Source organism: Aquarana catesbeiana, linkage group LG03 (genome assembly GCF_042186555.1).
Source record: "Aquarana catesbeiana isolate 2022-GZ linkage group LG03, ASM4218655v1, whole genome shotgun sequence".
Classification (NCBI taxonomy): domain Eukaryota; kingdom Metazoa; phylum Chordata; class Amphibia; order Anura; family Ranidae; genus Aquarana; species Aquarana catesbeiana.
Window position 1 is genome coordinate 6484359 of NC_133326.1, and position 12849 is coordinate 6497207.

Consider the following 12849-nt stretch of genomic DNA (forward strand, 5'->3'; position numbering starts at 1 on the left):
TCTGGAGGAACCCTAAGTTTCCACAGAAACCTGGTTGAGAAAGGCTGTAGTAGAGTATATGAAAGATAACCAGTCCAGAAAAAGACACTTTGGTTATTCTTGGAAAGACAGAGCTCATTCCATAGGCTTGAAATACGTAAAGCTGGCCATACACTAAAAGAATTTTGGTTGAAAATGTTGGTTTTCGGAACGTTCATTTGATTTTCTAATGGTTGGTGGGAATCGCTTCTTGGCCTTTTGGCTAATTCAGACTGTATACATCTGGGAATATGATTAGGGATCTAGAAATACGTCCCGGATTCCATTCAAGAGGAGAGTGTGGATGAAATATTAAGGGAATTTCAAATTAAATTAGTTATTTTTCAGAATTTCTGTATGACACAATTCTATTGATGTATGGCCAACGTAACCCCTTCCCGCCCAACCCCGGCATCCCTTTAAAAGGTTCTGAATGCCCAGAGGGCAGGCAGGATCAGTGATCATGTGACTACTGTGATTGGCTGTCACAGTGGTCACATGATCGGAAGCTGTTCCCGCTTACTATCGATGATTAGTGGGGGCGAGAGCTGTCTTTGGGAGTGTGGAGTGAATGTACTCTCATCACAGAAATCTAGGCTGCCCAGTGATGCATAAGTGCACCATGTGGGCATTAAATCCCACTTTCCCTCATCTGGGGCATAATAGCCCAGTTAAAGCAATACTGGGGTTCAATGGGAAGAGCCTAATGAAATACAAGGCTTCTCCTGAATGGTGGAGAAGAACCAAGCCCTACCCTCCTTATATCCGGCAGCAGTAAGAGCAACGTTGCTACTTAGTGCATACAGCTAATGCTACTACAGTCCACTCAGCGGCCATATTGTTCTGTAATGGAAATTGTTTATGTGGGCCAGCTTGGCCTAAACCAACTATCTAAAGTGACATTAAGCATGGAATTCTAGATTAAAGCTCGATCATTGTGTTGTGCTCCTAAGCAGGAGGTACAGTGTGTGTTCCTAGGAACCAAACCTTGATGCCTTCATGTATACAATTCAGATTTATATTCAGAAGCAAGGCTTTGTACTGTCTGCATAGCTTGTCTGTATCATGTCACATTGGATAGCACCATAGGAGAAGACGGAACTATATAGATGACTATCAAAAATTCTAAATAAGGATATCACGGCATAGGTAGATGCCCCAGTAAGAACCAAATCATCAATGTCTGCTAGTCCAGTGTACACATTAGCGGTGAAATAACAATTGGCACAAATCACCTCTTCGTGTGTGACAACTTTTTTGCCTTAGGGCCCAAGCCTAGACACCCATCCAACTGGGTCATTTCCTGCAGCTTAAGCACAGCCAGTATTTGGCCCCACTGCAGAAGGAATCCTGGAACAGCCTATAGGTTCACAGTTGGGGACCATAAAGTAGGTTTGAGCACAAGTGAAAGAGGCTCTACTCAGAAACCTGGAAAAGGCTCCAGGGGCAAGAAGCCCCCCCCCCCCCCCCAATCTAGCTCACAGCTCCAGACCAGCTCCAGACTATTTACAGTGCCTTGAAAAAGTATTCATACCCCCTTGAAATTTCCCACATTTTGTCATGTTACAACCAAAAACGTAAATGTATTTTATTGGGATTGTACGTGATAGACCAACACAAAGTGGCACATAATTGAAGTGGAAGGAAAATGATAAATGATACAAATAAATATGTGGAAAGTGGGGGGGGGAGGGATTTGTATGGCGCCCCCCGGAGTCAATACTTTATAGAACCCCCTTTCTTTGCAATTACAGCTGCAAGTCTTTTTGGGGATGTCTCTACCAGCTTTGCACATCTAGAGAGGACATTTCTGCCCATTCTTCTTTGCAAAATATCTCAAGCTCTGTCAGATTGGATGGAGAGCGTCTGTGAACAGCAATTTTCAAGTCTTGCCACAGTAGTCCCTGCTGAAGAAAAGCTTTCTACCAACATGAGGCTGCCACCACCATGTTTCACGGTGGGGATGGTGTGTTCAGGGTGATGTGCAGTGTTAGTTTTCTGCCACACATAGCGTTTTGCATTAGGGCCAAAAAGTAAACTTTTGATCTCATCTGACCAGATCACCTTCTTCCACATGTTTGCTGTGTCCCCCACATGGCTTCTCACAAACTGCAAACAGGACTTCTTATGACTTTCTTTCACCAATGTCTTTCTTCTTGTCACTCTTCCATAAAGGTCAGATTTGTGGAGAACACGACTAATAGTTGTCCTGTGGACAGATTCTCTCTCTCTCTGCAGCTCCTCCAGAGTTACCATGGACCTCTTGGCTCTTCTCTGATAAATGCTCTCCTTGCCCGGCCGGTCAGTTTAGGTGGACGGCCATGTCTTGGTAGGTCTGCAGTTGTGCCATACTCTTTCCATTTTCCGATGATGGATTGAACAGAGCTCTGTGAGATGTTCAAAGCTTGGGAGATTTATTTTATAACCTAACCCTGCTTTATACTTCCCCACAACTTTATCCCTGACCTGTCTGGTGTGTTCCTTGGCCTTCATGATGCTGTTTGTTCACTAAGGTTCCCTAACAAACCTCTGAGGGCTTCAAAGAACAGCTGTATTTATACTGAGATTAAATTACACACAGGTGGACTCTATTTGCTAATTAGGTGACTTCTGAAGGCAATTGGTTCCACTAGATTTTAGTTAGGGGTATCAGAGTAAAGGGGGCTGAATACAAATGTACGCCACACTTTTCACATATTTATTGGTAAAAAATTTTGAAAAACATCTATCATTTTCCTTCCACTTCACAATTATGTGCCACTTATGCCCTGTACACACGAACTGACTTTTCAACCGGACTGGTCCGACAGACCGAATCCGGCGGACAATCCGACCGTGTGTGGGCTTCATCGAACCTTCAGCGGACTGTTTCTGTCGAAAATCTGACAGACTTTAGATTTGGAACATGTTTCAAACCTTTACGTCGGAACTCCGCCAGACCCAGTTCCTATCGAGAAATCCACTCGTCTGTATGCTAATCCGACGGACGAAAACCAACGCTAGGGAAGCTATTGGCTACTGGCTATGAACTTCCTTATTTTAGTCCGGTCGTACGTCATCACGTACGAATCCGTCGGACTTTGGTGTGATCGTGTGTAGGCAAGTCCGTTCGTTCGAAAGTCCGTCGGAAGTCTGTCAAAAGTCCGTTGAAAGTCCCTTGGAAAGACTGTCGGACCTTTGTTGCCGAAAAGTCCGCCCGTGTGTACAGGGCATTAGTGTTGGTCTGTCACAGTGATGGCGAACCTTGGCACCCCAGATGTTTTGAAACTACATTTCCCATGATGCTCATGCACTCTGCAGTGTAGGTGAGCAGCATTCAAAACATCTGGGGTGCCAAGGTTCGCCATCACTGGTCTATCACATAAATTCCCAATAAAATACATTTACATTTTTGGTGGTAACATGACAAAAATGTGGAAAATTTCAAGGGGTATGAATAATTTTTCAAGGCACTGTAACAGCCTTCCAGCCACCTTCTGGGCACACCTCATCAGGAATTGGCTAGGCCCTGCTCAATATTCAGACTGGTCATTTGAATTCTCCTTCCCTAAGCTCCAGAAACTTCTTCTAGTGGCAGGCGGAAGGCAATCAAACTCTCAGCCCGTGAAGCCCAGAACAAGACCAGACCAAACAATCACGGCTCCTCTGATTACAGAAGGAGCCAAAAAAAAAATGTACCGAGCAGCCTCACTAGGAGGGCCATACACATGGTTCACATCTGCAACAGGCTTAGTAGTCTGAATATGAAGCCAAGCCCAGTTTAAGTATTTTTTTTAGGGGTATGACACAGCTGTGGTGTAATGGAGTTATCAAGTAAAAGATCCTAACTGGAAACCCCCCAAATCTCCAGCATTCCAGATAGCAGATTTACCAACAAGTTCCCTTCTATATGAAAACCAAATGGCCCGGGCCCAGGTCACCGGCGTGATTCACAGAGAATAGTTAAGCTCTAAACCCCATAAACATTCCATCTAGTTAGAACCTGATTTTCCCTGTTGCAAAATAATGACTGATGGCGGAGCGGCGGCCTGCTCAGATCTGTCCGATCGTTGTGCAAACAGCTGGAAAACAAATTCACTTTCTGTTTGCTTATAAAATACAGCTTCAGGCCGGCTCTTGTTCTGCTTAGACAAGATGGGCCAAATGGGCTTTACGTGCTTTCAAACAACTATGATTTTATGTCTGAGACCTTCTGATGTCTGAGTTCAACTCAATAAAACTGTCTTCAGAAAGCAACTAATTCCTATTGCCTCACATATAAAAATATCTCCTTCATATTAGCGTGCTTAAAGTGGAAGTTCAAACTTTGGTAACCTTTCATATGAAAATCCTCCACTGCAACTCCAGAGCCCAGAGAAAGTACATACAGTGCCTTGAAAAAGTATTCACACCCCTTAAAATTTTCCACATTTCGTCATGTTACAGCCAAAAACATATTGTATTGGGATTTTATGTGATAGACCAACACAAAGTGGCTCATAATTGTGAAGTGGAAGGAAAATGATAAATGATACAAATAAATATGTGAAAAGTGAGAGGGGGACATTTGTATTCAGCCCCATTTACTCTGATACCCCTAACTAAAATCTGAAAATGGAAAGAGTATGGGACAACTCCAAACCTACCAAGACATGGCCGTCCACCTAAACTGTCCGGCCGGGCAAGGAGAGCATTCATCAGAGAAGAGCCAAGAGGTCCATGGTAACTCTGGAGGAGCTGCAGAGATCCACAGCTCAGGTGGGAGAATCTGTCCACAGGACAACTATTAGTCGTGTTCTCCACAAATCTGCCCTCTATGGAAGAGTGACAAGAAGAAAGACATTGGTGAAAGAAAGTCATAAGAAGTCCTGTTTGTAGTTTGTGAGAAGCCATGTGGAGGACACAGCAAACATGTGGAAGAAGGTGATCTGGTCAGATGAGACCAACATTGAACTTTTTGGCCTAAAAGCAAAACACTATGTGTGGTGGAAAACTAACACTGCACATCACCCTGAACACACCATCCCCACCGTGAAAGATGGTGGTGGCAGCATCATGTGGTGGGGATGCTTTTCTTCAGCAGGGACAGAAAAGCCAGTCAGAGTTGATGGGAAGATGGATGGAGACAAATACAGGACAATCTTAGAAGAAAACCTGTTAGAGTCTGCAAAAGACTTGAGACTGGGTTGGAGGTTCACCTTCCAGCAGGACAACGACCCGAAACATCCAGCCAGAGCTACAATGGAATGGTTTAGATCAAAGCATATTCATGTGTTAGAATGGCCCAGTCACAGTCCAGACCTAAATCACATTGAGAATCTGTGGCAAGACTTGAAAATTGCTGTTCACAGACGCTCTCCATCCAATCTGACAGAGCTTGAGATATTTTACAAAGAAGAATGGGCAAAAATGTCCTCTCTAGATGTGCAAAGCTGGTAGAGACATCCCCAAAAAGACTTGTAGAGAAAGGGGGTTCTACAAAGTATTGACTCCGGGGGGCGCCATACAAATGCCCCCCCCCACACTTTTCACATATTTATTTGTATCATTTATCATTTTCCTTCCACTTCACAATTATGTGCCACTTTGTGTTGGTCTATCACATAAAATCCCAATAAAATACATTTATGTTTTTGGTTGTAACATGACAAAATGTGGAAAATCTCAAGGGGTATGAATACCTTTTCAAGGCACTGTAGCAGCATTCCTCATGGTAAGGGCTGCTCCAGCCTCCTTATGGATGGTCCCATCCACAGAAACTGCTGGTCCCTCGATCTCCCCCCCATGCTGCGGTTTGTAGGCTGGGCTGGACTCAATGGGGACCCCCTCCTTCTCTAATGCAATCTCTCCTATTCTACCTGCAGTGGCCTGGCCGCCATTAGAAATCATGGGGCTCTGTACACACTACCTGGCAGGGCCCCATAAGATGGCACATGGGGTTGAAAAATTGCATAAACAGTAGGAGGGGCTTAAAACTTGAGCCTATTTACAGAGTGCAAAGGTCAGAAGTATGTAATGTACAGAGTGCAGAGGTCAGGTGAATGTAACGTACAGAGTGCAGGGGTCAGGTGTATGTAATGTATAGAGTGCAGGTGTCATGTCTGTGTATGTAATGTACAGAGTGCAGGGGTCAGGAGTATGTAATGTATAGAGTGCATGGGGTCAGGTGTATGTAATGTACAGAGTGCATGGGGTCAGGAGTATGTAATGTACAGAGTGCAGGGGTCAGGAGTATGTAATGTACAGAGTGCAGGGGTCAGGAGTATGTAATGTATAGAGTGCAGGGGTCAGGAGTATGTAATGTACAGAGTGCAGGGGTCAGGAGTATGTAATGTACAGAGTGCAGGGGTCAGGTGTATGTAATGTACAGAGTGCATGGGGTCAGGAGTATGTAATGTACAGAGTGCAGGGGTCAGGAGTATGTAATGTGCAGAGTGCAGGGGTCAGGAGTATGTAATGTACAGAGTGCATGGGGTCAGGTGTATGTAATGTATAGAGTGCAGGGGTCAGGAGTATGTAATGTACAGAGTGCAGGGGTCAGGTGTATGTAATGTACAAAGTGCATGGGGTCAGGAGTATGTAATGTACAGAGTGCAGGGGTCAGGAGTATGTAATGTACAGAGTGCAGGGGTCAGGAGTATGTAATGTACAGAGTGCAGGGGTCAGGAGTATGTAAAGTACAGAGTGCAGGGGTCAGGAGTATGTAATGTATAGAGTGCAGGGGTCAGGAGTATGTAATGTACATAGTGCATGGGGTCAGGTGTATGTAATGTACAGAGTGCAGGGGTCAGGAGTATGTAATGTACAGAGTGCAGCGGTCAGGTATATGGAGGAGGGCTGCCTGTACTCCCCTATCGGTGGCCCTGAGGAGCGCACTGAGCAGGAAAGCAGTCCGAATGGGCCGGGGGGAACCCCTTAGGAGGGGCACACTTTTAGTGTCCACCCCTCCGTGCTGTTTGCAAATGGCAGGATGAAGGGGGATCGAGGGGCCAGCAGTTTTTATGGAGAGCCCCCCTCATTGCTGCAGATTTCAAGGAAAGAAGGAGCAGCATTTTGAAATGAGGAGCTCTTGTATCTTCTATTTATGGTGGCTGGAATTACATAGGGGGATTTTTGAAAAAAAAAGTTACTAAAGGTCACCTTACACTTCAAAGGACGACTCTAGGCAAATGAAAAGCACTTCATCTGAGTTCATACCTTTGGTATATTTGCATGAATGACAGCTAAAAGAAGTTTTGAGCAGTGCTCTGTGTAATTACCTGTAATCCTTCCTCGGGTTGAATTCCTCTCCTTTTCTACCCAATAACCGATCTGTCAGTTCATGACAACAAACTGCTGAAATGAGGAAGAAGCTGCCGAGAGGACAGGTGATGGACAAAGCCTTATATCTTCAGATCTAGTAGTATCATATCACTTATCTAATAGTGTCGTATTATATATACTGGAGATCTAGTAGCGTTGTATCACATATACTGGAGATCATATAGCATTGTATCCTATATACTGGAGATCTATTAGTGTTGTATCATATATACTGGAGATTTAATAGTATCGTATCACATATGCTGGAGATCTAGTAGTATTGTATTACTTATACTGGAGATCTAGTAGTATTGTATCATATATACTGGAGATCTAGTAGCATTGTATCTCAAATACTGGAGATATAGTAGCGTTGTATCATATATACTGGAGATCTAGTAGTATCCTATTACTTATACTGGAGCTCTAGTAGCATTGTATCTCATATACTGGAGCTCTAGTAGCATTGTATCTCATATACTGGAGATCTAGTAGCGTTGTATCATATATACTGGAGATCCAGTAGCATTATATAACATATACTGGAGATTTAGAAGCATTGTATCTCATGTACTGGAGATCTAGTAGTATCGCATTACTTATACTGGAGATCTAGTAGTGTTGTATCATATATACTGGAGATCTAGTAGCGTTGTATCATATATACTGGAGATCTAGTAATGTTGTATCATATATACTGGAGATCTAGTAGCGTTGTATCATATATACTGGAGATCTAGTAATGTTGTATCATATATACTGGAGATCTAGTAGCGTTGTATCTCATATACTGGAGATCTAGTAGTATCGCATTACTTATACTGGAGATCTAGTAGTGTTGTATCATATATACTGGAGATCTAGTAGCATTGTATCACATATACTGGAGATCTAGTAGTATCGTATCACATATACTGGAGATCTAGTAGTATTGTATCTCATATACTGGAGATCTAGTAGTATTGTATTACTTATACTGGAGATCTAGTAGCGTTGTATCATATATACCAGAGATCTAGTAGCATTGTATCTCATATACTGGAGATCTGGTAGCATTATATAACATATACTGGAGATTTAGAAGCATTGTATCTCATGTACTGGAGATCTAGTAGTATCGCATTACTTATACTGGAGATCTAGTAGTATCGCATTACTTATACTGGAGATCTAGTAGCATTGTATAACTTATACTGGAGCTCTAGTAGCGTTGTATCATATATACTGGAGCTCTAGTAGCGTTATATAACATATACTGGAGATTTAGAAGCATTGTATCTCATGTACTGGAGATCTAGTAGTATCGCATTACTTATACTGGAAATCTAGTAGCGTTGTATAATATATACCGGCGATCTAGTAGTGTTGTATCATATATACTGGAGATCTAGTAGCATTGTATCACATACAATATACTGGTGTTAGATGAGGCAGCCTCCTTACAGAAATAACTGTAGCTTTAGTAAAGGTGGTCTGAACCTTCAAGTCAACACTGGCCTTGAATCACAATAATCAAGAGTACCAAAATTCTCCCTCCTTTCCCTTGCTAGGCGTTATTGAAGAGCTACCTTATTATGGGACTGTTTACCATCTTCATGGATTGTTATGTAACCATTTGCCATATTTATGGAATTGCACTGATCCCGGTGTTCAGGACTGTTTCCACCTAAAGAAGATAATTGTGTCAAGAAGCCTCTATGTGGTGTGATGTGAGAGACTGAATCAAAATGCACAGCCAATACTTGGGGAATGGGGCACCTTTTACCTGATTGGCCTAGTTGGTGGTGGTTAGGGAAAAGGGTCACCCCCCCCGGCATGTCTCATAGGTCCCGGGTGCTTGGCTGGACTTTTGATGCCCCAATCTGAACCACAATTGTACTGAAGGGTCTTGCATGAAGTGTGCTCCAGGCATATAGAGATTGTTATGGACTTGGATCAGAAGGATGGACTGTAAGGGTCTCAAACCACCATCCATACATGCAGGGCCAGTACAAGCAGAGGGGCAGGAGGGGCAGTTGCCTTGAGCACAAGCTTTTCAGGTGGGATGGAAGGTTACCGCATGGCATCACATACAGTCCTGGCTGTCAGCAGCTATACTGCAGCTCACAACACCAATCACTGTCTCCTCTCAGCCGTCTCTATGGTTTGCCATAACTTCCTGACCCCTGCTCTCTGTGTGACACTTTTACTACAGTCCCCTGCACTCTATATGTTACTTTTACTCCTGACTGCTGCTCTCTGTACAATACACACTCCCAACCCCAGCACTCTGTACAATACACACTCCCAACCCCAGCACTCTATACAATACACACTCCCAACCCCAGCACTCTATACAATACACACTCCCAACCCCAACACTCTGTACAATACACACTCCCAACCCCAGCACTCTGTACAATACGCACTCCCAACCCCAGCACTCTGTACAATACACACTCCCAACCCCAGCACTCTATACAATACACACTCCCAACCCCAACACTCTGTACAATACACACTCCCAACCCCAGCACTCTGTACAATACGCACTCCCAACCCCAGCACTCTATACAATACACACTCCCAACCCCAGCACTCTGTACAATACACACTCCCAACCCCAGCACTCTATACAATACACACTCCCAACCCCAGAACTCTGTACAATACACACTCCCAACCCCAGCACTCTGTACAATACACACTCCCAACCCCAGAACTCTGTAAAATACACACTCCCAACCCCAGCACTCTGTACAATACACACTCCCAACCCCAGCACTCTGTACAATACACACTCCCAACCACAGCACTCTGCACAATACACACTCCCAACCCCAGCACTCTATACAATACACACTCCCAACCCCAGAACTCTGTACAATACACACTCACAACCCCAGAACTCTGTACAATACACACTCCCAACCCCAGAACTCTGTACAATACACACTCCCAACCCCAGAACTCTGTACAATACACACTCCCAACCCCAGAACTCTGTACAATACACACTACCAACCCCAGCACTCTGTACAATACACACTCCCAACACCAGAACTCTGTACAATACACACTCCCAACCCCAGAACTATGTACAATACACACTACCAACCCCAGCACTCTGTACAATACACACTCACAACCCCAGCACTCTGTGCAATACACACTCCCAACCCCAGAACTCTATACAATACACACTCCCAACCCCAGCACTCTGTACAATACAAACACTTCACCCCTGCACTCTATACAATACACACTCCCAACCCCAGAACTCTATACAATACACACTCCCAACCCCAACACTCTGTACAATACACACTCCCAACCCCAGCACTCTGTACAATACAAACACTTCACCCCTGCACTCTGTATGTTACACATTGCTGACCAATGCACTCTGTACAATACACACTTCTGACCCCTGTACTCTGTATGTTACGCATTTCTGACCCCTGCACTCTGTATGTTACCCATTTCTGACCCCTGCGCTCTGTATAGGACACACTCCTGTCCCCTGCACTATGTACATTACACACTCCTGATCCCTGCACTCTGTACAATACACACTTATGACCCCTGCACTCTGTATGTTACACATTTCTGACACCTGCACTCTGTACAATAAGCACTCCTGACCCCTGTACTCTTTACAATACACACTCCTGACCCCTACACCACACACTTCTGACCCCTGTACTCTGTATGTTACACACTTCTGACCCCCTCTGTGCAATACATACTCCTGACCCAAGCCCTCTGTATGTTATGCACTCCTGATCCCATCAATCTGTACAATACACATTACCAACCTCTGCACTCTGTACAATACATACTCCTGACTCAATCACTCTGTATGTTCCGCACTCTTGATCTCTACACTCTGTATGTTACACGCTTCTGACCCCTGCACTCTGTACATTATACACTCCTGACCCCTGCACTCTGTACAATACATACTCCTGACCCAATCACTCTGTATATTATGCACTCCTGATCTCTACACTCTGTATGTTACACGCTTCTGACCCCTGCACTCTGTACATTACACACTCCCAACCACTGCACTCTGTATTTTCCTCCCTTCTGACCCCTGCACTCGGTAAGTTACACACTTTTGACCACTGCGCTTTGTACAGGACACACTCCTGACCCCTGCACTCTGTACGTGTGTATGATGATTGAGCACGCACATCAGGTATGGGCCCCCCCCCCCTCACCCCCAATGACCATATCCCAGCTCTGCATGAATGTGGGTGGTAGACAGGCAGGTCTACAAGGGCTTGGGCAGTTACAAAATACAGAGGATGGCCCTGTATAGCTCTGTATTCCTGTAGGGAATTGGCTAAGAGGTTCAGCCATGAGCGGTAGCTATGGACATGCCTACATGCTAACAGGAGGAGAGCAGAATGAGCAGAGAGATGGCCTCATCGCTGTGCTGATACTCTTTCGCTATCCAATCAGCAGCCCTCGGGGTGTGTTCTTGACTAAACCGAGGCAAGGGTGTTCGAAGCACAAAGCTGGCCGCACAGAATTATAAAGGTCATATAGATATTCTCCGTAAATCCTCCACATACCACATTGGTCCACACATGTCTAGTAGAAGGAACTCTAAAGAAAAAATGTGACCGGAGTCTACAGAACCATCATCGGGGATATTATGGGACAACATTTCCAACATAAATTATCTTTCAAGTGCATAAAAATTCACTTTGTGCTGTTTACCTTTTCATCGCTGTCACTTGACGGTTTTATTGCACGCGGCTCAATTACATAAATTGCATGACTGATAAATGGTTTTGTACTAACTTGTAGATGCTCCTATATTTCATCATTTTATGGACTGATTTTCCATTTTTTAATATGTCTGAAATGAAAAGAGGTGCGACAATACGCCAGGTCTGAAGGGTTTGATTCATAGATGGAGCATGTGGCGGGGAGAACACCGGCAGAAACTGGATATCCTGTTTATTGCCCGTCGGCTCAAATTCGGCCTTTTCCTTCACCTTCATCACTAAGTGGACCTGTTACCAGGCAGTCCAGGAGAGAGAGCGCAATGTTCTGAATGTTCTGAATGTTCTTCCAACAAATGAGCCAGTGTCTTGCTTACAAACACACACACCTACAAATACACTATATTACCAAAAGTATTGGGACGCCTGCCTTTACACACACATGAACTTTAATGGCATCCCAGTCTTAGTCTGTAGGGTTCAATATTGAGTTGGCCCACCCTTTGCAGCTATAACAGCTTCACCTCTTCTGAGAAGGCCATCCACAAGGTTTAGGAGGGTGTCTATGGGAATGTTTGACCATTCTTCCAGAAGAGCATTTGTGAGGTCAGGCATTGATGTTGGACAAGAAGGCCTGGCTCGCAGTCTCCACTCTAATTCATCCCAAAGGTGTTCTATCAGTTTGGGACTCTGTGCAGGTCAGTCAAGTTCCTCCACCCCAAACTTGCTCATCCATGTCTTTATTGACCTTGCTTTGTGCACTGGTCCAAATCATTTGATGGAGGGGGGGATTATGGTGTGGGGTTGTTTTTCAGGGGTTGGGTTTGGCCCC